Source organism: Neofelis nebulosa, chromosome 9 (genome assembly GCF_028018385.1).
Source record: "Neofelis nebulosa isolate mNeoNeb1 chromosome 9, mNeoNeb1.pri, whole genome shotgun sequence".
Classification (NCBI taxonomy): Eukaryota; Metazoa; Chordata; class Mammalia; order Carnivora; family Felidae; genus Neofelis; species Neofelis nebulosa.
Genome location: NC_080790.1, coordinates 55,740,865 through 55,767,023, shown reverse-complemented (window position 1 = coordinate 55,767,023; position 26,159 = coordinate 55,740,865). Strand labels below are relative to the sequence as shown.

The 26,159-nt window shown below is 39.2% G+C and overlaps 1 protein-coding gene across 11 annotated transcripts in view; it reads right to left on the bottom strand.

The window, feature by feature from the left end:
- Nucleotides 1–26,159, bottom strand: part of LOC131484997 (E3 ubiquitin-protein ligase RNF113A-like) — a 505,434-nt gene that overhangs the window by 87,994 nt on the left and 391,281 nt on the right. Inside the window, exon 1 of one of the 11 annotated variants that reach the window (XM_058683884.1) lies at nucleotides 11,805–12,003. The exons of 9 other annotated variants lie outside the window; for them this stretch is intronic. The gene's annotated coding sequence lies outside the window, so the exon portion shown is untranslated. Of the gene's footprint in view, nucleotides 1–11,804; nucleotides 12,004–18,024; nucleotides 20,157–26,159 lie in introns of those variants that run through there. One more of the 11 variants, XR_009248563.1, reaches the window with a different exon arrangement.

Genomic DNA, 26,159 nt, shown 5'->3' with positions numbered 1-26,159 from the left:
AAACAGAGGGGCATAATTTTGCAAGTTCTTAGAATCAGTGGGCTCAGCTCTGAAAGAGCTAGCAGGGCAATAGGAAATGGGGTCCCTGCCCTTAAAGAAACAGCACAGCAAACAGCCCCAAGGAGATATAGTATAGAAGCAGCAGTTTGAAAAACACCTGAGGTATGTGGGGAGGGATATTTGTTTACTAATCTCACAGTGGTTGCTAGAAGGACAGGGATCAATGGGACACTTCTCCAAATACAAAAGAGCTGGTGGTGCCATTTCCCTCCCTCACTCCCTAGCTTAAACATGCAGCCATCCGTGGGAAATAACACAGTGAAAATACTGTCCACCTAACTTGTCAACATCACACCCTGCTCACACATTCTGTGAACTCGACACCTACAGGGCTACTGCAGGAGTTTTCTAAAGTGGATCCAAGTCCCCTCCCACAAACCTGCACAAACTTTGCTAACACCACACACCTTGTCCCCTCCAAAGCACCCTTAAATGGACCCCATCCACAGAGGTGCCACAAGCATGACAGTGTGCAAGCAGACCCAACAGGGGCCAGCACCACTCTGAAGTGACTCATGCCTTGAGGAGAAGAGAAGATAACCACACACGCCTGTCTGACTGCAGGCCCAGTGCACCAGTTAAAGTTTCTAAGGGGACTACACAGAGAAAGCACCTGGCAGTTCTGTGCTACTGCATCTCTGGTAAATGCCTGGCCTGACTCAACTCAAGCCCAAGGGGCCCCAGACTGGCCCACTAGCAACAAAGGACCAAACCCCGCCACAACAGGCAAAGGGAGCCATTGCAGACAACAGGATTGAAGGCAAACACGACTCCGCCACAATAGTAGGGCACATGCAACACACATAGGAGACACCCCTGAAGCACCAGGTTCTGGTCAACAGAGCATATTGCACTGCATGGCGCTACAGGACCTCTTCTTCATAAGGCCACTACTTTTAAGAACAGGAGATGTGGCTGACTTCTCTAACATACAGAAACAGACAGAGAGTCAGACAAAAGGAGGAGACAGAGGAATATGCCCTAAGTGAAAGAAAAGGACAAAATCACAGCAAGAGACCTAAACAAAATGGAGATAAGTAATATGCCTGATAGAGAATTTAAGGTAATGAACATAAAGATATTCCCTGGATTGAGAAAAGAGTGAAGGACCTCAGTAAGACCCTTAACAAAGAGATGGAAAACATAAAAGAGAACCAATGAGAGATGAAGAATTCAGTAACTGAAATTAAAAGTACACTAGATGGAATAAATAGTAGACTAGAGGAAGGTCAGAAGAATGGACCAGCAACCTGGAGGACAGAGTAATGGAAACTAATCAAGCTGAACAGGAGAAAGAGAAAAATAAAAAATAGACTTAGGGAACTCAGCAATACCATCAAGCATGATAATACATTATAGGAATCCCAGAAGAAGGAGAGAGAAAAAAAGGGGAAAGAAGATTTATTTGAAGAAATAATAGCTGAAAATTTCTGAGAAATCTGAGAAAGGAAACAGAAATCCAGATCCAGGTGGCAAGAGATCCCCTAATGAAATCAACCCAAGGAGATCCTCACCAAGACACACAGTAATTAAAATGGGAAAAAGTAGGGGCGCCTGGGTGGCGCAGTCGGTTAAGCGTCCGACTTCAGCCAGGTCACGATCTCACGGTCCGTGAGTTCGAGCCCCGCGTCAGGCTCTGGGCTGATGGCTCGGAGCCTGGAGCCTGTTTCCGATTCTGTGTCTCCCTCTCTCTCTGCCCCTCTCCCGTTCATGCTCTGTCTCTCTCTGTCCCAAAAATAAATAAAAAACATTAAAAAAAATTTTTTAAATGGGAAAAAGTAGTGATAAAGAGAGAATTTTAAAAGCAGCAAGGGAAAAGAAAATAGTTACATAAAAGGAAACCCCATAAAGCTATCAGCTTATTTTTCAGCAGAAACTTTGCAGGTCAGAGGGGAGTGGCACGATACAAAGTACTGGAAACAACAACAACAACAACAACAAAAACAAAAAAACACCTGCAAGGCTATCCTTCAGAATGGAAGGAGAGAGAAACTGTCCTGGACAAACAAAAAAAAGAATTCATGACTACTAACCCAGCCCTACAAGAAATGTTAAAAGAGACTTTGAATGGAAAGGAAAGATCATAAATAGGAGTAAGACAAGTGGGAAACACAAAGCAGTAGAAATATACATATATCCATAAAAATCAGCCAAGGCATTCACAACATAAAAGTATGTAAAGTACAACACCTATACCTAAAATGTGGAAGGAAAGGAATAAAGAATGGGTCAAATTTATGCAACCATCAACCATTAAGATGGAGTGCTATATGCATAAGATGTTATACATAAATGTAATGGTAACCACAAATCAAAAACCAGTAATAGATATGGAAAAAATAAAGAGAAAGGAATCCAAGTATATCACTAAAGAAAGTCAGCAAACCATGAGAGAAGAGAGCAGGAGAAGAAAGGAACATAGAAGAACTACAAAAACAATCATAAAACAAGTAATAAAATACCTATCAATATTTTGAATGTAAATGAACCAAACACTCAAATCAAAAGATGTAGGGCATCTACACACTGCCTCTAAGAGACTGATTTCAGACTTAAAGACACATGCAGATTAAAAGTGATGAGATAGAAAAGCATTTGTTATGCCACTATAAGTGAAAAGAAAGCCAGGGTAGCAATATTGATATCAGAAAAAATAGACCTTGGAGCACCTGGGTGGCTCAGTTGGTTAGGCGTCCGACTTCGGCTCAGGTCACTATCTCGTGGTCTGTGAGTTCGAGCCCTGCGTCGGGCTCTGGGCTGATGGCTCAGAGCCTGGAGCCTGCTTCTGATTCTGTGTCTCCCTCTCTCTCTGTCCCTCCCCCGTTCATGCTCTGTCTCTCTCTGTCTCAAAAATAAATAAACGTTAAAAAAAGAAAAAAAAGAAAAGAAAAAATAGACCTTAAAACAAAGACTGTAACAGGAGTTAAAGAAGGACACTACATAATTGTAAAGGGAGCAATCCAACAAGAAGATATAACAATTGTAAATTTATGCAATGAATATGGAAGCACCCAAATACATAAAGTAGCTAACACCAAACATAAGGGAAGTAATTAACAGTAATATAATAACAGTAGAGGACTTTAACACCCCAATTACATCAATGGGTACATCATCCAAACAGAAAGTCAATAAGTTAACAGTGGTTTTGAATGAAACATTGAAGATGGATCTAACAGACATATTCAGAACATTCCACCCTAAAACAGAATACACATTTTTTTCAAGAGTATACGGAACATTCTCCGAAACTGATCCTATATTAGGCCACAAAACAAGTCTCAATAAATTCAAAATGACTGAAGTCATACCATGCATCTTTTCTAACCACAATTGCTAAGAAACTAGAAATCAACCACAAGAAAAAAAATCTGGAAAGAATACAAAAACATGGAGGTTAAATAACATGCTACTAAACAATGAATGGGTCAACCAAGAAATTAAAGAGGAAATTTAAAAATAGCTGGAGACAAAAACACAACAGTCCAAAATCTTTGGGATGCAGCAAAAGCTGTCCTAAGAGGAAAGCTCATAACAATATAGGGCAAACTCAAGAAGAAAGAAAAATCTCAAATAAACAACTTAACCTTACACGTAAAAGAGCTAGAAAAAGAAGAACAAATAAAGCCCCAAACTAGTAGAAGGAAGGAAATAATAAAGATAAGAACAGAAATAAATGGTATAGAAACTAAGAAAAATAATAGAACAGATCAATGAAACCAGGAATTGGTTCTTTGAAAAGATCACCTTTAGCCAGAGACATAAAAAGAGAGAGAGAGAGAGAATTCAAACAAAATCAGAAATGAAAGAGGAGCAATAACAAATGACACTACAGAAATACAAAGAATTATATGAGAATATTATTTAAAAAAATATATGCCAATAATCTGGACAACCCAGAGGAAATGGATACATTCTTAGAAATATATAGCCTACCAAAACTGAAGCAGGAAGGAATACAAAATTTGAACAGACCGATTATCAGCAACAAAATTAAATCAATAATCAAAAAACTCCCAAAAAACAAAAGCCCAGGACCAGACAGCTTCACAGGTGAATTCTACTGAACATTTAAAGAGTTAATGCCTATTCTCAAACCATTCCGTAAAGTAGAAGACGAAGTAAACTTCCAAATTCATTCCATGAAGCCAACATTACCCTGATGCCAAAATCAGATAAAGATACTGCAAAAAAGAGAGAGAGAGAGAGAGTGAGAGAGAACTACAAGTCAATATCTCTGATGAACGTAGATGCAAAAATCCTCAACAAAATATAAGCAAACTGTATCCCCAACAATACATTTAAAAAAATCACTCACCACAATCAAGTGGGATTTATCCCTGGGATGCAAGGGTAGTTCAATGTTTGAAACCAATCAATGTGATACATCACACCAACAAGAGAAAGGATAAAAACCATCTGATCATTCAGTATATGCAGAAAATGCATTTAACAAAGTACAACATCTATTTGTGATAAAAACACTCAACAAAGTAGGTTTAGAGGGAACATACCTTCACGTAATTAAGGCTATAAATGGAAAACCCACAGCTAACATCATACTCACTGATGAAAAACTGAGTTTTGCCCCTAAGATCAGGAACACGACAAGGATGTCCTTCTTCACCATATCTATTCAACATAACACTAGAAGTCCTAGCCACAGCACACACACAAGAAAAAGAAATAAAAGGCATCCAAATTGGTAAGAAAGACGTAAAGTGTTCACTATTTGCAGCTGACATGAAACTATATATAGAGAACCCTAAGGACTCCACCAAAAAAAAAAAAAAACCTACTAGAACTGATCAGTGAAATCCGTAAGGTCATAGGACACAAAATCAATATACAGAAATCAATTGCATTTCTATACACTAATAACAAAGAAGCATAAAAATAAATTAAAACAATCCCATTTACAACTGCACCAAAAATACTAAAATACCTAGGAATAAACTTAACTAAAGAGGTAAAAAACCTGCACTCCAAAAACTATAAAATACTGATAAAGAAAATGAGGACAACACAAACAAATGGAAAGACATTCTATGCTCATGAATTGGAAGAACCAATATTATTAAAATGTCCATACTACCCAAAGAAATCTACATGTTTAATGCAATCCCTATTAAAATACCAACAACATATTTTCACAGAGCTACAACAAACAGTCCTAAAATTTGTATGGAACCACAAATGACCCCAAATAGCCAAAGCAATCTTGAAAAAGAATAACACTGGTAGTATCACAGCCCTAGATTTCAAGATACCCTGCAAAGCTGTAATAAAAAAAAAATGCTACTGGCACAAAAATAGATACATATATCAGTAGAACAGACTAGAGAGTCCAGAAATAAGCTCATGATTATATGGTTAATTAATGTTTAATAAAGGAGGTAAGAACATGCTATGGGAAGAAGTCTCTTCACAAACAGTGTTGGGAAAACTGGACAGCTACATGCAAAAAAATGAAACTGGACTTCTTTCTTACAGTATATATACAAATAAATTCAAGATGGATTAAGGATCTAAATGTGACACCTGTAACCATAAAAACCCTAGGAAAGAGCACAGGGAATAATACCTCTGACAAGAGACAAAGCAACATTTTTCTAGATAGGTCTCCTGAGGCAAGAGAAACAAAAACAAAAATAAACTATTGGAACTAAATCAAAATAAAAAGCTTCTGCATCGTGAAGAAAACAATCAACAAGACCAACTTCCTGAATGGGAAAAGATAATTGCAAGTGACATATCCAATAAAGAGTTAGTATCCAAAACATAAAGAACTTATACAACTCAGCACCTGAACAACAAATATCATCCAATTACAAAATGGGCAGAAGATACAAACAGATACTTCATCAAAGAAGGCATTACATATGGCCAATGGACACATGAAAATCTGCTCAACACCACTCATCAGGGAAATGCAAATCAAAACCACAATGAGATATTGCCTCACACCTGTGAGAATGGCTACAATCAAAAGGTAAAGAAGCGTTGGTAAGGATGTGGAGAAAAAGGATCCTTCATGCACTGTTGGTGGATGGAAATATAGCCATTGTGGAAAACAGTATGGAGGTTCATCAAAAAATTAAAAATAGAATTACCATACATTCCAGTAATTCTACTACTGGATATTTACCCAAAGAAAATAAGAAAGATATATACACCCCTACGTTTATTGCAGCCTTATTTACAATAGCCAAATTACAGAGACAGCCCAAGTCTCCATTGATAGATAAATGGATAAAGAAGAGTTGGTGTGTGTGTGTGTGTGTGTGTGTGTGTGTGTGTGTACATATATATGGAATATATATATGTTTACATATATTTATATATACATATATTTATATAGGAATATTACACATATATAATGGAATATTACTCAGCCATGAAGAAGAATGAAATCTTGCCATTTGCAGCCACATGGATGGAGCTCAAGAATATAATGCTAAGCAAAATAAGTCAGTCAGAGAAAGACAAATATCGTATGATTCCACTCTTATGTGGAATTTAAGAAACAAATGAGCAAAAAAACATACTCTTAACTATAAAGAACAAACTGATGGCTACCGGAGAGGAGGTGGGAAATAGGATGAAATTGGTGAACAGGATCAAGAGTACACTTATCATGATGAGTACTCAGTAATGTACAGAATTGTTGAATCACTATATTGTAGACCTGGAACTACTACAACACTGTATGTTAACTACCTTACAATTAAAAATAAAAAAGAATAACTTCCCATGACCTGTGTGTCCAAGCTTAAACTACTTAGAATGACACGTAGGACCTGCTCCACCTACCTCTCTAACATCACCCAATGGTAAGGTGGCACTTTTTCAGATGCAAGTGACCTATCTATCCTTCAACATACTGAGTTATTTACATTTCCCAAGCCCAGCTCCAAAACCAAACTTTGTCTTTGGAAAGGCATCCTATACCTTGCACATATTTTTCTGATATAACATAGCCCTTGCATAATTCTATGTTTCCATCTGCTTCCCCACTAGAATGTGAACACCTCTGGGGAACGGGGATGGGGTGGAAGGCTGTATTCTACTCTCATATGTAGCACAGGCTGGGTATTTGCTACATATTGGTTGAATATTGCATGATCTCATATTTGCATATATAGACAGTATCAATAGGATGATTGTCTTTCCCTGGTCATACAACAAGAAACATGGCCACATGAAGCAAAATCCCACTTTTAGCTAGAGTCTGTTTTGAGTGTTCTTCTCACCACACTCCATGTCTTTACATGATGGTTATATCAACCTAAGCAAGATACTTCCATCTTGGAATCAATTTTCTCATCTCTGGGACAATTATTTCCAAGATATCATTCAGCTCTGAGATCTCCTTTAGCATAGTGGCTAGTTCAAATTTCCATTCCATCACTGGAGTTATTTAACTTCTCTGTGTCTTAGTTTCCTTATGTGTAAGATGGGGACAACAATAATAACTTCATAGGGTTCTTATGATGAGTAACTGGGAGAATAATTTGAAGAGCTCAGAATGCCTGGCCCATGATAAGCATTCAACATGTGTTAGCTATTCTTGTATTCTATACAGGTATGGAGCCAAAACAGTTGAGCCCTTCTACAACAGAAGTGGATGGTCAAAGGTCAGCTAACTGGATGTTTAAAACAATAGTTTAGGAATGATTTGCAGATGGCAAACATAGATCATTTTTAGCTTTGGTTTAGCTTTCCAAACAACCCATAGGGCAAGGAACCTCTATATCCAAAAATTAGGTATTAAAGATAATTGTCAAAAATGGACAATACATATCCTTTGGTAGTTTGCCTCCCAACTATTTTGGATAATTTTAAGTTCTAAATGTATTGTTAAGTTTATCTCACTTCAACCATTAATTGGTAAAGGCAGTTTTGAAAGTTAATGATTTTTTTTTCCATTACTTTGTTGAAAATTTCTGCAAATTTCTGAAAATTCCCTCACTCCAAGGCTACGATGTACATTTCCATTAAAAATTGTAGGAAAAAAACATTTTTTAAATTGTATAAAAGCGCATTTTATATCCTCTATACTCATGTTCTTGATTTCTTCCCTTTGGTTACTGTAACAAGATGATTAGAGCTCATCTTTGACAATGTGATGGAAATACATAGAAACTAGCATAACTCTCACATCCAATTAAAAGAGCATTGGAAAAAATGTCATTCAACACAATATACCAGGCTATTTACCAGCACATCTACAAATGCCCCATCTTCAGATATGGCAATGTGTGTTTCAAGTGTCCCAGACAACACTAAATGAAGACTACCATTGCCAGTGCGGTCCGTATCAGTGTGTATTCAGAAGAAAATCTAATCTGTATGTGTCTCATTCATTTATAACTTATCAAATATTGATCTAACATAGCTGGTGGATCGCCAAGAAACATCTAAGTTGTTTTATGATTCATTTAACCAGCCACCACCCCAAAATAGAAAACTATATTTTGCCTGGTATAAACAAAACAAAACATTACATTTTGAATCAGTTAGAAGCTGCCAGCTCAGTGCAGCTCAGGATGGCAGTTGATTTTGAGGTTCCAGGTTTTTCTTGCTCTTGCTGACAGAGAGGATAAATAGCAAATCAGAAAAAATAAAAATAAAAATAAAATAACACTGGCAAGTGTCTGTCTTGGTTCCCCACTAGAGGAGTTGGACACGGTTCGTCCTAGGTGTCTATTTTCTCTGCCACTGGATGTTGGGTTATACTTGGCAGGAGGGGAGGAATGGGAGCAATAGGAAGATGAACACAGATCCAGGGAGCAGCTGCCTAGTTAGGATGCTGTAGGATGCTGCTTGTGGAGTCCCGATGGATACTCTGGGCTTAGTTAAGCAGAAGAGGTGTCAGGTGGCAACCAAGTCAGTCTGTGCCTCCTGCCTTCTCTTAGTGCCCGAGGCAACTCAGGAAGCTAAGCGATGCTGCCAGAAATGGTGCCTTTTTCCTTGTCAACACAATCACAAACATGAAATGCAGCTGAGTAACCGGTTGCAAACGGGAGATCATGCTTTGCTGGAGTCTGTGAGATAGGGCACAAAACAACCCCCAACTCTGCCTGTTCCTCACCACAGGAGTGCCATAACTCTATGTTTGTTGAATGCCAGCTCACTAGCACTTCTCAGGTAGAGTAAACTACAGTTACCTTTGCTTTCAAACACCAAAGAAAAACACTAAAGACTACACAAAGCACAAAGCAGAAGAGCCCCTGAATGCCCCTAGGCTGCCTGTGATTGTCATTTTGAAGGACTGTTATTACTATATTTTGACGCCAGTGGACATATTGAACTTCTTTCCTTAGTGCCATTGGTGTCAGCAGGATCAAAGGTGTGTGTGCATGTCTGTGTCTGCACAGGCCTGGCAGGAGGTGAGATGGATGAAACAGGAAGAGGGGAGAAAAAATGGGCAACTGAAGAAGGAATGAAAGATGAGGGTGGATGGGAGCTCTGATTTGAGGTTATGTGGCTCATGGAAGATGAATCATTCTATAATATAGTTCAAAGAGGGGAGCAGCAGACATATCTCCTTCAAAGGCATTCTGCCCCCAGTGAGTCACATTTTCTGAGTTTATTGAAGGAACCAAGAATCCCATTTATTGTGGGCAAGACTGATCCCAGATACAGAAAATGGAGGCATTGGGTAGATTTAAAGTGACACCTTCAAGCTAGCTGCAAGGGCAGTAATTACAGCAGGTGAATATTTACTCACTTTTGTGATGGCATTTGTTTGGCATCGGCTATGTGCCAGACGGTGTGATAAGTGCCGGGTATATAAGGTGAATAACGAGGCACAGGCCAGTCCGAAGAGGATGTAGAACCATCCTCTTTATAATACAACGGGATATGTCTTACAAAAGGTTGATGAACACATAGCTAAGGAAGGGAGCATAAAGGAGAAGCCCTCAGCTTAACCTGGGGTAAAGGGATACTTTCTGGAGAACGAGCATGACAAGCCTTTTGAAAGAACATTTGAAGGAGATGAGGAAGCAGAAATTAACCAGGCTGACAAAGACACGGGAATTTTAAGAAGAGGGGATAAACGTAGCTAAAACTTAAATACAGTCTGCACCAAGAACTGGCCTACCATATTATGTGTATTAACTCATTTACTTACACAACAACCGTATCAGAAAAACCAAATCATTATCCACATTCCTGTTTTGCAGATAAGGAAAGTGAGGCAGGAAGACAGTAATAACTTGATCAAGATAAAATAGCTACTAATGGGCAGAACCAGAATTTTACCCCAGGATGTCTGTGTTTGGAGCCTATGCTTTTAACTACTATAATATACTGCTTTTCTTTGCTAGAAAAAAAATGGTATAAGGATGTGGGAGTGTTCAGAAACCCTTAGTTTAGTTCAAACAGCTCATCTATTGTGAATCAGGTATTGTACCGATGCTGATGTTACAAAGATGAATAAGGATCAGTTCTTGCCCCCAAGGCACTCAAAATATAATAGGAGGAAAGACCCTTAAACACCTAATTCCAAGTTAATGTGGAAAAATGTTTAGATATGTCAACTGATTTTCTTTTCATTCCCTATAATTTCTTTTTACTCCATGGCCCTTCTCCCATTCAAACTAGGTATCAGGATTGTTAAAGCAGAAAAGCAAAAAACAGACTTTTTGAAGAGCAAATCCAGGATCTGCAGGACCCAGGGAATAAAAATTATGCTATACACGGTAGATTTGGAAGAATTCACCATTGACACAAGATCCCATGTAACCCTCCTACATCCGCCCACCCCAACTACCATACCCTCAGTGAGATTAAGATTCCTGAGTCTGGAAGGACAGAAGAAGAATAAGAAGAAAAGAAAATGAATTGGAGGGTAGGATAAGTTCCTGATATTGGTGCTGTGACAGATACTTTGGAAAGAACCAACCAAGAAGCAAGACAGTACCTTGTTTCCTGGGCAACTGGCTATGAGTCCAGCATTTGGGAGAGAGGTCTGAGTGGGAAAAACAAATTTGGTGTTATTAGAATATAGGTGGCGGGGTGCCTGGGTGGCTCAGTCGGTTAAGCGGCCGACTTCAGCTCAGGTGATGATCTCGCGGTCCGTGAGGGCTGTGAGTTCTAGCCCCGTGTAGGGCTCTGTGCTGACAGCTCAGAGCCTGGAGCCTGTTTCAGATTCTGTGTCTCCCTCTCTCTGACCCTCCCCTGTTCATGCTCTGTCTCTCTCTGTCTCAAAAATAAATAAATGTTAAAAAAAAAAAAAAAAAGAATATAGGTGGCATTTACAGCATAAGGCTGCATGAGCTCACCAAGGGAAAGCTGTGGGAGGTTGTAGGTCTCATATAACCCTTTGCACCCAAGTTAGGATGAACTCACTAATGATATCTCTGTAGATGGGGCTGGGATGTCCTCGTAGATTTTCCCTGTACTATATTGTGATGCAGTTCCCATGTTTCCCATTAGAAACTCCTTGAGGGCTAACATATCAAATATTTTTTTCACTATTATATTCTCTAAATAGTGCCTAGGACATAGTAGATGCCCATAACTTGTGTGATGAATAAATGAATATGCTTCTTTTTGTCAAAACGACAAGGAGAGTAGTTTATTCACTCATTCAATAAATGACTACTATTTGAAGGCACTGTTCTAATTGCTTAGAATACGTCCCTGAATAAAAAAATACAGTTCCCACCCCCTTGGAATTCATATTTTATTAGGGGATACAGACATTAAACACAGAACCAAAATCATGAGTTTACCTCAGAGTATATTTCCCGGCAGGATCGGGCTGACATCACCCTCTCTGGGACTTGGCCTGAAACTGTACCCCTGCGTGATGCCTTCTCCTTATTGCTCCTGCTCCCTGCCCTCTTGGTTTCTTCCGAAGGCACTTTTTTAAGTTGCTTGCAGACATATCTTCCTGAAGATTTGCTTCTCAAGGTTTGCTTCTGAGGGGCCTGACCTAAGATGGGAGTTGTGCTAGAAATTAAACTTATTTACAAAAACTAAAATAATATTTTTACTTCTTGCATTCCTGACTTTATAGCCTGAGACTGGTGTGTGCTGAAAATAGAATGCAGTAAATGCTACGATCAAAATTTGCACAAAGAAGTGGCACAAGGTCCGTCGTGGAGGAATCAGAAAGAAACCCCTGGAGGATAGGCAGAAATTAGCTGAATGAAAAGTGATGAAAAGTCATAATGAGAAGAAGGGATAGGAGAGACAAAGGTACAGGTGCCAAAACGTGTGGAGGCCTGGACCTGGCTAAACAGGTCCACAGATAACTGTACTTAGGAGGTGCTTGGACCGCAGGGTGTAGGAGGGGAAGAGAGGAGAGAAGGCAGAGGGGGAAGAGAGGAGAGAAGGGGGAGAGAAGGCAGAAGATGATGCAAAGTTGGCAAAGAGAACATCAAAAGAGTCCTCCAGGTTAAGAATCTGAACATTTTCTAAAGGTTTTCGGGGCATGGAAGAGTTTTGTTTTGATTTTTAATTAGGTCATATAGTCATTTAGTGGTGCTAAATCTAAAAGGACAAAATGTTTACAATTTAAAAAGAGAATCTCTCTCCTGTCCTTCCCTTAGCCATGAAAACTACTGAAACAAATTTTCTGAGTATCCTTCAAGCAATATGTTTTGCATATATAAGCAATTAGTATATATAACCCTGCTTTGTTCACCTGACCCTATATCATGATGATCCTTGCATATTGTTGCAGAGTTTTAAATTTTAAGTGATATGATCAGATTAGCATCTTATAAATACTACTCTACCTGCAGTGCGCAGAATAGACGGGAACAGGGCAAGAAACAACAAGGGTCCGATGTAAGATAGTAGCAATGTAATGGAGAGAAAAACAAGTTTTAAAACTAGCTATTTTCATTAAATAATAACCTCCAATATTTATTTAGTGCATCTCTTACCAAGAGCTCAAAGCATCTTCATCCAGTGTCCAAACTATATCGTAGCCAACTGAGAAAAGCTATTTGGGCTTAGAGTTTACAGATGGAAGACACAAGGTACATAAAAAGGTACGTTTAGGACACCCAAATTCAGGGTCTAATAATCTCTCCCAAGAATATCCTAACTCGAGCCTGTTGGTGGTTCCAAATCACCAGCACAATGAATGGTAACCTTCACCAAGAACCATGGGGATCAGTTACTGTACCAGCAAAGTAGAGTAATGATCTAAGAATTCCTAGAAAAATGAGGGAGGTTTTTTTTTTTTTTAAGACTCTGGGGTAACACAAAGTATTATTAAGTTACCAAAATTTCAAATAATTATTTTCAGAAGCAAAGAAAGAAATTAGAAACAGGTCAGACTCTCCCATTAAGAGCTCTCTGGACAACTACTCGATTATGTTTAATATCATCCAACCCTAGTGTTCAGGACACGTTCAATAAGTACGATGGATTCTCTTTTTCAGAGGTGTACATGAAAGGCTTTGGCAGGCAGACTTCTAAGACGGCCTCCAATGATCCCCATCCCATGGTATTCATGGTTTGTGGAATTCCCTACCGATGAAGGCAGGCAGGAACTAGTGACTTGCTTTCTAATAAACAGAGTAAGGCCAAAGAGATAGGATGTCACTACTGTGATAGATCACAAAAGATTGTGACTTCTATTTTACTGGCAGATTCTCTTAATCATCTTCTTAGGCTTGCTTTAATAAAGCAAGCTGCCATGTTGCAGAGTACAGGAGTACATGAGTACATGTTGTATGTTACCCATACAGCAAGGAACTGAGGGTGCCCTTCAGCTAACAGCCAGCAAGGAACTGAAGCCTTCTGTCCAATACCCTGAGAAGAATGGAGTCCTACCACGAACTATGTGAGTGAGCATGGAAGCAGATCCTTCCGCAGTTCATCCTTGAGATGAGAATGCAGCCTCTGGGCTCACACTTTGATTGCAGGCTTATAAGATACTGAAGCAGAAGACCCAGCTAAGCTGTGTCTGGATTCCTGAACCACAGAAAACGAGATAATAAGTGTGTATTGTTTTCAGCTGCCAAATGTTGGCATAATTTGTTAACAGCAATAGACAAATAATGCAATGGCCTTGGCCACATATACAAAAACTGAATCATTTTAATTTACTTACACAGACTGATACTATTCTGTTAAACATGATATGTACCCTTCTCATGCACTCAGCAGTATAATGAGTGACCCAAATGCTAACCAGAGTGCATATTTGGTTGAGACTTAGATATCAATGGGTCTAAAACTTCAGTCCTGTCTTTACTACCACTGCTTCCTGTGATGTTCCCTTAACATGAATCTCAGGACTTTCCCCTTAATTCAAGATCCTTTGAGGAGGACTCTGAGGAAGCTGGTGTTACCTCTGTGACATAAACGGGGAAGAAAACATACTAGACTGCATGCCTAAAGGCACATTACACAAAGGCAAAACTGTCAATAACTCCAGCATCACAGGATTAAACATGAAGGCTCACAAGTTTAAGACAATCCCACAAAAGTCCTAAATCGGAACAAGAATATTGAAATTGAGGAATATATACAGTCAGATCTAACAGATAATGTCTTAAAGGGATTCTAATTTATTTGGAGGTTGAGAGGAGATGAGATACTGTAGACTCAGAGATTTTTCTCGTCCTCTTATTCCAGATGTTTTCAATCTTTCTTCACTTCAAGTTGATAAACCTGTATTTAATGAGCATTGACCTTGGGCATTGGAGAGGATGACAAGAAATAAAAATAAAAGGTTCTGCTCTTAATGGCATTATAATGGTAAAAACATGACACATATAAGGAAGATCTACAAATATGAAATAAGGAGTCCTAATTTCACAGAAGATATTAAACATACAGTGCTCACTATTTACATGCATTCAGTGAGACTCTCAGTTCACTAACTCAGTTGTCTAAGAAATAACCAATTAAGGCTTTTCCTTAAGGGGCGCCTGGGTGGCTCAGTTGCTTAAGCATCTGACTTCAGCTCAGGTCCTGATCTCCCAGCTCATGAGTTCAGGCTTTGTGTCGGGCTCTGTGCTGACAGCTCAGAGCCTGGAGCCTATTTTGGATTCTGTGTCTCCCTCCCTCTCTCTGCCCCTCCCCTGCTAGTGCTCTGTCTCTCTCTCTTCTCTCTCTCTCTCTCAAAAATAAATAAACATTAAAAAAATTTTTTTAAAAGTTTCCTTAAAAATAAATTCATTTGTGGTTTCTCTCCAACCTGGCTAGTGGGAAACTTGATAACAGCCAATATTTCGGGCCCTTCTTTCTCAAGAAGTGCTACAGAATTCCACCAGAAAGGCAGGCTAAAGGCCTCTAACTTCGAATGCGGTGTAGCTGTTGCTGATTCCTCACTTATCAGGCCTGCAGTGGTCCTTTGAACATGGGGTGTGGGTAGTAATCTCAGGGTACCTCAACTAAGGACAAGAAGATAGGAATCCAGACCTTGTCTGTTCATCACTTAGTGTCCCTTGGGAAAAAACCTCACTCATCCTTTTAAAGGCTCTATTTCTATTTCTGTAAAACTGAGGGCAAATTCCTTTGTATTCCAACTGCCTCTTCAGTAATCATACAGGTGGTTTTCTCTCATTTCCATACTTTTCAAAATAACTTCTTATGTATTCCTTCTGGGAGGTAAGCTAGCCAGGAATTCTTGTGCCCATGTGACAGATGAGGCAATTGGGAGATTGCCATAAGAGATACATCCAAGCTCAATCAACACAGCAGGCTATAGCCAAGTCGGGGTTAGAATTAAGAGTTTATGATATTTAACCCAGTGTTCTTTATATTGCACTGTGGCTTGATATTGCACTTAAAAACAGTCGTCCATTGTTTATCCCCCAGGAGGTGTTAAAATGTGCCTAAGCCGTTACTTCAGGTGGATCATCTGTAGCTGGAAAAGGGCTATATGTGTCTAGGTAAGGATCAGGACTAACAAGACAACAGAGAGCAGAGTTAGGCTGTTGTCTTTGGTTGATGGGGATGGTTTTTACTGTACCTTTGTTCTTAATATTGGATCTTTCTCTGCAAATGTATGGATACAGCACAGAGACATCTATTACTTGTTTCTGAAACATCATCAAAAGCCCCATGGGCAGCAGAGTATAATGCAATGTGCCAACATGACAAGTGTGAAGTGTGTCAAGTCGGGGAACACCATAAATCCTCTATTCAATTCTCAAAGAATATGATACACAAATGTCCATTCATCTTGTTCTCTCACACTTCCACCATTTTCAAAGAAGGTGTCTGATAGGCTAGTGAGGGCTCCCTCTGTGCTGAGCTCCTGAGGGCAAGACTCATTAGCCATGTGGCCATCTCTAAAATTATTACATCCAAACACTCAGAGAAAATAAGAACCTGAGGTAGCACACCATGCCTTGCTGCTATCATTTGTCAAAAACTGGCACCGGTTAGAAATGACACAGGATAACAAGTCCAGAAGCATCTAGAACAAACAAGAATGATTCATCACTGAAGACAGGGCAAAAACACATTCCCATCCATCCACATATCAATTACACAAGTCATGAAAATAAGTACCGGTTCACATTCCTAAGGTCTGAAAAAAAAATCATGTGGGCCATAAGGAAATTATATTATAGTTAAAATAGAAAACAGACCTAAGAAAAATTTAAATGTGTTGTACTTTTCTCTATGTTTGCTCATCACTGTTTTTGAAGAAAAAAATGTTCATAAAGGGGAGATAAGTATTTGCAGAAAAATATATGCATCCACTACCCCTAGCTTGGCAACATCTGAAGAGGGAAAGAGAAGTGGCAAGGGCATCCAAGAGAGGGGAAGGGGCCAGCTCAGCAAAGGCAGGAAATATGACCAAGAGGAAGAAGTATTCTAACATTTGAGAATGGGCAAAATCTGAACAACAATAGCTAAAATTTATGAAGTGCTCAGCAGGTGCCAGGCCTTGCTAAACTTTTCTCATGTATTATCTCAATTTAAACTCCCCACAACAATATGTGGATGGTATATTATTATCCCATTCATTGATGAGGAAACAGGCACAGGAAGGTTATGTGACTCAAGAGTTCAAGATTTAAATTCAGGCAGTCTGGTCCAGAGCTTGTACGTTTAACAACTAAGCCAGTAATTTTCAAACTTATTCTTGAATAAGAATACCCTGGAGGGCTTGTTTAAACCCAGGTTGCTGGTCCCAGCCCCAGAGTTCCTGATTCAATAGATGGGATCTGAGAATCCACCTTTCTAACAAGTTCCTAGATGTTGCTGATGCTGCTGTCCCAAGGATCACACTTTGAGAACCACTGCATTTAGCTATGTTGCCCTTTTAAAAGGTGGGCATTCTAGTTTGAGGGGAATAACATTACTACATGCATAGATTACAGAGAGATCAAGTCAAGTAATAATGAGGAAACATAACTATAGCAACCCACTTTTTCAAAAAAATATCACAGCTGAGACTTGGAAATACTGCGGTGAATACTTCAGGATATAGACAGAGATGCTATCCTTTTTATGCTTAAAAAATTAGAAGTTTAGGGACCTACAAATGAGGTGAGAGCAAACAAACCCTTATAGGTAAAGCAAGGCAGACAACTATACCAGTAAAATCTATTGCTATATGTATATATATATATATATATATATATATATATATATATACCCCAAGCATGCTTATGTCAAAAGGGAAAAGATGAAAAAAATACTTTGATGCACGTGTGGCCATAAAACAACAAACTATGCCTATGTCTCAGCCAGCTTGCTAAAAAAAAAAAATGAATCAACATGGATAATCTCCAATTCCATGTCAAAATCTGAGAATTTCATTTAAGTTTAGGAATCTAGTGAAATCCATTCATTGTCTTTGGAATGTATAATAAGTCAACTGGGACCCTCAAGAAAATTTTTATTCTTAGATCTCAAGAGGCATATTTAAACAGATGTTTCTCTTATATATATTAATACATATCTTATATATCATATATATAAAAATAAAAAATCTTCTAACACACACACACACATACACACACACTGTAAGATTGTTTTAATGCAAAGTAGTTTTTATAGTAACCAAAGTATCTCCCAAGTCTGGATACTATTTTCATTTGACCACTGGTAGTTCTCAAATAGAAAAACATACGCAAAATAAAATCAGCCATTCAATCATTCTTTGGATGCCTTCCATGACAAAGCTCAGAGGACACAAAAGTTTTGAGGATTATGATTGTAATGATGATGCTTACAGCCTAACTGGAAAGACTTTATACTTTTATTTATATGTATGAATATGTCTCTATCTTCCAGAATGTCTTAGTTTTAGACAATTATGAATATGCACTGAATCCAGAGGATGGTGCCAAGCATTTCTTTACTTTTCACAGGGAAACCCATGTAAAGCCTACTTCAACATGGCAGTTTGCGTCTCTTTACCCTAGGATAGTTGAAATGAGGTGAAAGATATCAATGGAGGGAGAAGAAAAGTGTACATACAAGGTCAAACATGGTAGGTACTATATACATTTTGCAAACAGTAAGTACATATAAGAGGGATCACTGGAAATCTTAGGAAACTTTCTGAGAGGCTGTGGGACTTCAGATTTGAAAGAAGATCGAGATAATAGTGGGGAGGCACCATGCAAGACAGGAGGGTGCTTCTGAACAGGGTATCCCCGGAAGACTATTGATCTAGTGTAAGCCTTTATGAAGAAGTCATTAAGTACAGTGATGTTACGGACAGCAAAGATCTAAGTAGAGAAAACACTTAGGGCAAGCTCTAGGAAAATGTTCTTGAGCAGATCAGAGAGGGATGGGTTGTCACGCCAAGGGTGACTTTTCCTTTACAGCCATGGAAGAATTTGAGAGAAGCGACAAAAACTAAGTAATGGTTTCAGCAGACAAGCTGACAGCATCTTGTAGGATATATCTGAGGAGAGAATACTATCTAGGAAGCTACTGTAACAGGCCAGATGTGAAGTAACAAGGACTCAAACTAAAGTCAGGCCAGTGGGAATATAAAGGAAGGGATGACCACGAGTCCTGGGAAACTAAGGAGAAATCCCAGTTTTGGCTATCACTGGGGCTGAGGGAGAAGGAATAGCCAAATAATGATGTCAAGCTTTGCAATTTCAGTGTGTGGCCAGAAACAGCAACTGAGGCCCAGATGGGTCATGTTTAGTAAGTGGTGGGGCAACATTTAAATATCTGAAATCTCAGCTCAGCCCTTTTCCAAGTGCATCATGCTACTTCATGCATGTTTCATACAAAGCTTTTGAGGTGTGACATTATCCCATACCAAGTAACTCTAAAACCATATGGCACATCTTATATAACAACAACAGAAATAAGGCATTTTTTTCCAGCTCCTAAGTTTTAATTGAAATGAGTAGCTTTATAAGAAATCTTTTATTTTTCAGGGTGCCTGGGTGGCTCAGTCGGTTGAGCGACCGACTTCGGCTCAGGTCATGATCTCACGGTTTACGAGTTCGAGCCCCGCGTCAGGCTCTGTGCTGACAGCTAGGAGCCTGAAGCCTGCTTTGGATTCTGTGTCTCCCTCTCTCTCTGCCCCTTCCTCACTCATGCTCTGTTTCAGAAATAAATAAAGAAATCTTTTATTTTTAAAATCCTAATATGTTATTTATAATGTCATAACTATAGATTTTTTTCCTCAATAGACACTGTGGTGCCTCATTCCCCAGACAGAGTAATCTCTTGTAAGTTCTCATTCCTCATTGATTCTACAGGTTCTTTAGAGCAGGGTGCCTCAACCTTAGCATTCCTAACACTTTGGGCCAGGTAATTCTTTGTTGTACGTGTTCATCTGTGCATTGTAGAATGTTTAGCAGCATCTCTGACCTCTACTCACTAGATGCTGGCAGAACCCTGCACTCGAGTTGTTATAATCAAAAATGTCTCCAGGCATTGCCAAATGTCCCCTGGGGGACAAAATCATTCCTAGTCAAGAACTACTGCTTTAGTAGTATTTTTAAAAGACTATATTAATGAAGATATTTCCATTTGACAGTCCTCTTGTTGGGAAAACCAAGTTCTGTCTTGATGTGGTGGTCTTCTTGCATATGGGGAGAGTTGCAGAGACTTGAAAAGACAAGGCTCAATCACCAGTTATCAAGTTTCACCTCAAAGTTCCCTTTCATGGGATGTCACTACATCTGGAATGAAATGAAAGGTTATTTGCTTATAAACAGGACCCAAAGGTCTTCTGTGGTTTTTAAGAAACATGACAAAAGACTGCTTTTCATGAGCCCACTCTTCATTTAAAGTCAAGTTCTTTTTTAGCTGGTTAGAAGAGTTCTTGTCTCTTGGAACAAACAAAATTGCAGCCACCTCCAGCAAATTTCAATGTCTGAGTTATAAACCTTCCAAAGTTGACTCTTAGTGGAGGACAGAGCTGAACTCCTTGTCACTAATGTCCCTGGGTCTATAAAGCAAAACCAAGGAAATGGTCCTTTATCAGAGAAGGATGTAGCTATTACTGCACTCTGATCTACCCCAAACAGGCAGGCCTGGGAGAGAGTAAAATAACTGATGAGACATAATGTGCCATCAACATCAAATCCTATAACTTCATCTTTCAGATTCATCAGGAATTGAGTAAAGAAAAAAGGGACCTGTTACGTTTAATCCTAAACTGACAAGACATTTGTATTTATGAGGCAAGAAGTTACATGTGCCAACCAGGCTCCTGTCTTCCTTAAGTAAAAGCTTTGTGTCAGCTCTTCTGTTTACTCACTCACAGGCTGCTTTCTGGTCTCACTTGCTTTCCTCTATATTTATATTGAAAGAATACATTCTCAGCAGCTTTTAGGCCCTTAAATGCATTTCAAGAGGAGACCAAGCCCAATCACTGTTACTTAATTAACACAATTGTGAAGACTTCAATCTAGCTACACAATAGCTTTCCTGACCTTGCAGAAGGAGGCACGACTTCATTATTGAGTATATTGTTTCCTATAAACATATAAAACCCCTACAATAACAATCCCATCAGCCGAAATGAAGTTATCTGAGAACAGAATTAAACTCTAAATGACCTTTTGCTCTACTCCGTAGCCCCCTATTAATAATTTCTAATCTAATCAGTGTGGATAAATGTACTAAGGCTGGTCATGCCAGGCACAGGGCCAGCCCGGCCAATTGCCGTCCATCTGATTCATTCCAGTCCAGAGCTTGTCTGGAAAAGACGCATCCCTCGCTGAGAGGCCACTGCCTGATTTCCTCTTTTGTTATCTTTTAGCGGCAAAGTCATGTCCTTGTAACTGATAGACACGTTTCTTTGTAAATAACCCTGGAGTGACTGATAGAGCTTTTGCCAGACAAAGGCAGCAAATAGCAAGGCATTACTCATGCCAAGCAGGAGAACACTGTGTCACGGCTGACAAATTTATGGGAGATATGAGCTCACCTTTTGCACAAATATATACTTTCCTGGCAAATTCATCACATGCTTTAATGGCCCTATACTGCATTTGTCAGCTGTCTGTCCCTGTGCCTTGTTGCCTTTGGTTTCCTGTCAAGGATTGTTTGTTGAAATCATCTAGCAGCCCCATTCTTCAGCAGTGAGACCCAAGAAAGATCAATGATGACACCTGTATTGATAATATTTTACATTCAACTATTTGGCTGATAAATCATTTTAACAATGCTGATATGTTTATTGAGTCTCTGCTGGCATCACAATTATATGGAAAGTGATACCAACTTAAATCTTTGTTTTGTTGGTCTAGATTTTATTTCTTGCTTTTCATTTTCCCATAATTAAATATGCCATGGAACAGGTTTGACTTTCCCATCTCAATAGCATGTGAAGACAGGAAAAGGGGTGACCTTGCAATTGCACACACTGGTTTAAAAAAAAAAAAGGAAAGAAATGGCAGCCTAGTGGCTATTCTTGGTAAAAGGAGTAGTCATTAGAAGGGAGAACAAGGGGGCTGTTAGGATCCTGATAATGTCCTGTTTCTTGATCTGTGTGTTGGGTTAAAAGATGCATTAGTTTCTAAACATTCTTTGGGCTTTTCTTTTTCAATATATGCACTTTAAGAAAATGTTTATTCATTTATTTTGAGAGAGAGAGATCACACGAGTAAGAGAGGGGCAGAGAGAGGGAGACAGAGAGAATCCCAAGCAGGCTCCACACTGTCAGCGCAAAGCCCGACTTGGGACTTGATCCCACAAACCGTGATACTATAACCTGAACCAAAATCAAGAGTCAGATGCTTAACTGACTGACCCACCCAGGGGCCCCAATATATGCACTTTTTTGTATGTACATTATACTTGACTAAAAAGTTGCACAAAAAATAGCAAACATATCACATACATCCACGCACACACACACTATAAATATACAGGCTCAGACTCCATGTTTGCTACCTTGAAACTCTATACCACCTATATAATCCCTTTGGTTTCTTCCTATAAATATCATATGTCCAACATGGAAATTCCACCTCCTCAGAGAATTTCAAAGTAGACCTTAGGGTTCTCAAATTCCTTCGCCTTTACTTTCTCTGTAAGACACTTTTGTCATGAACTCCAAGGTCTCTGTGTGGAAGAAGAGACTAAGGCATCAATAAGAAGAGATCAAATTTTCCCCTGATTTCCCCGTGATTACCTGTGATTCAAGTCACATGCTCAGTTCATGTCTATGAAATATTCAGATAAAGAACAAACATCCAGATAGAAAGGGAAAAATTCAACTACCTGAACTGACAAACTTATTATTAGAAGCACCTGGATGGATGTACGGGCTTCCCAGAAGCCCTCAACAGACTGTCACCTTCTTGTCATTGGCCAGAACTGCATCATATAGCTCCTCCACCTTCAAGGTAGTCTGGAAAAGAGATTATTTAGCTTCTTCAGCCTCTATATTACAGGCAGGTAATGCAATGGCGTTCGGAAATGAGTCTCGAATTGACCAACTCATAGTCCTAGCTAGATGAGCAAAAGCCAGAGCAGGCCACAGGTGAAATGGGTATATAGGAAATACTCAGGGAAGAATTTTTTTTTAAATTAGGGTTTTAACTTTGGATGCTCATTGTAATCACCTGGCTTTCCCCCACTGAGATTCTAATTTAATTGGTTTTGGGTGTGACCCCTTGCATCAGGATCTTTGAAAGTTCTTCTGTTTCCAATGCGCGGACAAGATTGAGTGAGAACTTCTGGCTTAAATAGAGAAGTATAAAGACTTATATGTCCAAAGAAAATAGTAAAAGTATTAGATGAATCACCAGCCATTATTTTTGTGGATCTGAAGTTGAAGATTAAACAAAGGTTTAAAAAAGAGCTTAATTGGAAAAAGCAAGAATCTGGGGGAAAAAAATTCCCTGATTTTACAAACACTTGAGTGACAGATAGGCATTAGACAACATGAACAAATTTATTTTTAAAAGTGGCATATTGCTGAATTAACACTCAATTTAGTACTTGGATCTATTTTTTTTAATGTTTATTTGTTTTTTTGAGAGAGAGAGAGAGAGAGAGAGAGAGAGAGAGACAGAGCATGAGCGGGGGAGGGACTGAGAGAGAGGAAGACACAGAATCCGAAGCAGGCCCCAGGCTCTGAGTTGTCAACACAGAGCTCGACGCGGGGCTCGAACTCACCGACTGTGAGATCATGACCTGAGCTGAAGTCAGACACTCAACCGACTGAGCCACCCAGGCGCCCTGATACTTGGATCTATTAGCATAGAAGGTAGGCAGTCTTATTTCCATGACTAATTGGGTAACTGTGTCACTGTTATATATTCACATCCCACCTCCACCACTTCCTAGCTGTGGTCTTGTACAAACTACAGACTTCTCTAAAAGCCTCAGGTTTCTTATTGACAAAAGGGGGAAATGATTGGAACCTACCTCAAAAGGGTTGTTGTGAGGAGCTATTGAGATAAACTGAATAAAACACTTAGCTCAATGTCTGGTACATAGTAAAAGCTCAGTATCATCATTGTTTTGGGGACCCCATTCAGCATGCTCATTTACAAGCATTAGTGTTACCAAGAAAGAATTAGGAGAAGTTGGATCTGAAAAAACCTTGAGGTGACAAATAACTCTTATCATGAGGCTTGTGATCAACTAATACTCAACTATCCCAGAGGAGGATATCTTAAAATAGATATAAAATGCTGCTGAGGAACTTAGGTTAAATATGATAAAATTAGGAGCATCTGGGTGGCTCAGTCAGTTGAGCGTCCCAATCTTGGTTTCAGCTTGTGTCTTGATTTCAGGGTTGTGGGATCAAGCCCCGTGTTGGGCTCTGCACGGAGGGTGGAGAGCTTGTTTGGGATTCTCTCTCTCTCTCCTTCTCTCTCTCTGCCCTGCTCGCACACTCTTTCTCCCTAAAAAAATCAAAAATTAAAAAAAATATGATAAAAATAGTTAACTGTGAAGGTAACAAAACATGACAATATATTACTATAAGACCCAATGGCCTCTTCTCCTAAGAAGATCTTCTGTAATAGGAAATATTTTCATCTTTTTAGACTAGTGTAAGCCAGAGTGTGGTGAGTAAATTAAGTCTCAACATCCTTTTAGCTTTATGAGCCAACAGTTGCTACCCAAAAATATAAACTCAAGGAGATGAAATTCAGATTTCAGTTTAGAAGTGATGTCATTGAGACCAGTGGCTGGTTTGTGAAATGCCATGGCAAAATCTGTATTTCCTCCAAAACATGAAGGGTCTTGGCCTGAGCAAGTGGAGGCAGAAAACTCACCCTAAAAAGCTGTAACCCCCAGGGCACCTGAATAGCTCAGTTGGTTAAGCATCCAATCTTATGATCATCAAGCATCATGATCTCATGGTTTGTGGGTTTGAGCCCCGCGTCAGGCTCTCTGCTGTTAGCTCAGAGACTGGAGCCTACTTGGAATTCTGTATCTCCCCCTCTCTCTGCCCCTCTCCTGCTCACTGTCTGTCTGTCTCTCTCTCTCAAAAATAAATAAACATTAAATTTTTTTTTCAAAAAGCTGCACCCCAAGAGTCTGTGGGCAGAATGGGTGCCACAATATTCTGATTATAGGCCTGTCCCCAGGACCCTGGCCCTTCCATTCCATTGGATTGAAGTGCACAGTTAGGTTCATACCATCCCAGGTGATTTGAGATTTTGTTCCCCCACTTCAGTCACTCTTTAATTAAGAGAATTTGTCAGTCTCTATTATGTGTGGCAGACAGTAGGTGCTCAATAAATATTTGTTGAATGAGCCTGATCATTCTGATGAAAAGAGACTCCTTTGTTCTTTTGGGCCATTGGGTTTACCATTTACTGAATGGCCTATGACTTCCTGGCCGGACAAATTTATGGCACCAGTTTATGTCTTTCTCACCCACAGGTTTCAGCTGAATACCTGTGGCCGTACTTACACAAGGTGGCCAGGAGGACCCATCCATTTTGGCAAGTACTTCTGGTCTGAAAGGTACAAATCAGAACTTTCACCACATTCCATCTGGCACTCACTGGTGGTGCCAACACCTCAAAAGCCCTGCTTGAGCCATTTGTCACCATGTGGACACACAGACCACTATGGAAAAAGGAATTTTTGAACCAGCCTGAATGACCTCCCTGTATGTGTAGACAGCCATGGTCACTTTTTCTCAATAGTAGCGGTTGTGCTGATTTCAATGTGGTTCCTATTATGCTGTTATTTTCCTTTAAAGTAAAATTTCTTTTGGAAAGCTGGAAATTTCTGAAATGATTTCACATCTATTCTCTCCCCTTACCTTCCCAAAGAGCTGCTCATAATCTGAATATTAGTCAGTACATAGCAAAAGGAAAAAAAAAACCTTTATTATTATTACTATTACAATTAGTTTTCCTTAGACTCCCAAGAAATTCACATAATCTAGAGAAAATCATTAGAAGGAAATCATTATTTTCAATGTGATTCTTCCTGTGGAGGTAAGAATTGAGAGATCCTGCTCTGTCTTTCCTGGAAATGGATGCTAGACTTTAAGAACAGTGATTTTTTCCTCCAAACACACGAAATCATCCCTGTGATGTAATCAGTAGTAGGAATTTATCTGTTATACTCTTATCATTTCTCCCTACTACATTTTTGTAGGTCCTTGTGAGTTTTCACCATTTTCAGCAGCCTTTTTTTCTAATTAATGCTAAAAACATTAATGAGGAAAAATTAATGTTGGTATTCTCAAGTGACAAAAA